Source organism: Leucopleurus acutus, assembly GCF_964270905.1.
Source record: "Leucopleurus acutus genome assembly, chromosome: 4".
Classification (NCBI taxonomy): domain Eukaryota; kingdom Metazoa; phylum Chordata; class Mammalia; order Artiodactyla; family Delphinidae; genus Leucopleurus; species Leucopleurus acutus.
Window position 1 is genome coordinate 33,737,710 of NC_139146.1, and position 2,445 is coordinate 33,740,154.

Here is a 2,445-nt window from a genome sequence, read left to right on the forward strand (position 1 = left end):
ATCTGTTTGTTACTGAGGCTGAAAGCTGGGGAGTCACAAAATGTTGGAATATAAATGTGACACCCTAAGTCCACTTGAATATTAACTGCTTATATTGTACAGAATAAATAGTTCAAAGCAGTTTACAAATACGAAAAAAATCACAAACTCCTATTTTTCTTAAAGATTCAAATTTAAATTTGAACCCATTAAAATTCCCCACTACAATCAAATGTTCAACATTATGAATATTAGAACTTAGCTTGTGTTTTATACATAACAATATTTGGTTGTAAATCTCACTACTTTCTTTCAATAATATAGATAAACAAAGAAAAGCCTGCCTCTACAGAGTCAGATAGCAGCTTATTACCTTAGATAGTAAAGTTTAAAAAAGGAAAGAAAAAACTGAGCCATTTCAGTGCTCACTACATTATGTAATGTGAGGACACATATCGTTAAGTCCTAGAGGACAAAATCCTATGATTAAAATTAGCTGCTTATCTGGGCAAGAAGTGAAAAAAAAAAAAAAAAACAGTTTAAAAAAGCGTACTGTAACCTTAGCCATAAGGGAAGTGTGTCCTCTCTGGAGAATCAGGGAATCATCTGTTGCCATAGAATCATAATGCTTGCAGCTAAGCCTGACCTCAAAATTAACAGGGATCCACAGCATGAAATGCTAACATGTTAGAAACATGGGCAAGCCTGAAATAAAATTACTGAATACCCACAGCAACCAATACCCGTGCTTATTATGAACTAAATGGTTTAAATCCTTGCTTTCCAAGTACTAATCATAACAGAATTCAGTAGGCTACTTTAAAAACTTGAAGATAAAAACAACATATGCTAAGGAACTGTGTATACTACAGATATTTTAGTTGACTGGCCTCAAAATTTGTTAAGTTTCAAAAAAAATTTTGTTAAGTTTCAAGGTCTGTTAAATTGCTGCTGTTACCCACTTGCATACTCAGTCTTTATTCTTATTTCAAATCACAGGTGATATAAAAGCTACAAAGTAAACACAGGTTAAAACAAAACTAAAAACAAACCCCCCAAGACCCTTATGGGCCTTCTACTACAGAAGTTAAAGTTTGAGCTTTGTTTAAAGCAGGCAAACATGTAACAGAAGTGTAAAAAAATAAAAGAATTGATAAAATAAATGTCAAATCTCACTGAGTTTTTCAGATTTATTTTTGAAGTTAGGACTCTTAAAACAATGCCTTCAGGTATAACTCAAACATAATTTCAATTATGTTTCAATTTCAATTTCAATCCTTTCAGTAGTGTATATTCCCCACCAGGCAGCTGAAAAGTCACATAGCTTAATGTTTGATTTATTAAATATGATAGCAAATCACTCAGTTGTATTTATAACAAAGTACTTATTTTCACAATATTTAAGTGACCATGGTTAAAGTTTAAATTGTCACCACTAGTTTTTGCCAGCTTTTGCACTTTCTCCTTTAAACAGTTTCTAGATAAGCTTAGAAAAAAGTAGTACTCTATCTTCTCTTATCAATAATTTAACAGAAGACATATTATTAAATGCTGGCATCTTCTTGATATTCAAGAACTTATGACAAGGAATGGGATCACGGCATTAGGGGATCATGACGTTAAGAATAAAGAGGGGGAGTGGGGGAATAAGTCACCTAATCCCAAACCAGGTAGAGAAAGTACTCGTATCAGTAAACGTTTTGGAAGTCAAAGCAATTTTCATGTAAGTTAAACTCTAACTTTCTATAGAAGTTTAAAACCAAAGTGAAACACTGCTTTGATGGTGTAACAGAAGCAAATGGCCCCAAATGAAGCAAGTTCATTAGAGTAACTGTTAGGTAGTATTCACATACAACTGCTTTCTCCAGTGAGGAAGGGCTGGAATAAAAAACTAAGTGGAAAAAAAAAAGTTAAAGCGCGATCCAAGAGGTCTTAAAACCACACCTAGCAGCAAATGACAAACGACCCCACAGACTGCTGCAACTGGAAGCTGCTCCATGCCCCCATCAATAGAGGAAGCCACGGGGACTGGTCCTGGAAAAACTGAGAAGGGGCCCGGACCCCTCGACCCTTCCCGCCATTCCCCACATCCTCAACCCTGTTTCCCCAGATGCTAAGAGGCGGCTTTACGGCGTCTCAGGGACTGCGGAGCCGGCGGCCCGAGCGCCCTCCTTACCTGGTCGCAGAGGCGCGGCCAGGCAGGGAGGGTGCGTGAGCGTGTGGGTGACACGGACCGCTAGCTCATTCCCGCCCCGCCCGAGCCGGGTTTCCCGAGGCCGTTTCAGAAAGTCTTCGCCCGCGGGCCACACGCAGCCAACGAAGCCGGGAAAGAAACAACGAAGATCGCGCCAGGGAAGCAGCGGCCCCCGCAATCATTCATAATCCGGCGGACCGGAAGGAGTAGGTTACGTCACTTCCTACCGTCGCACAGCCAATACGTTCCCCGGTCGACCCTGCTGCGGGAAC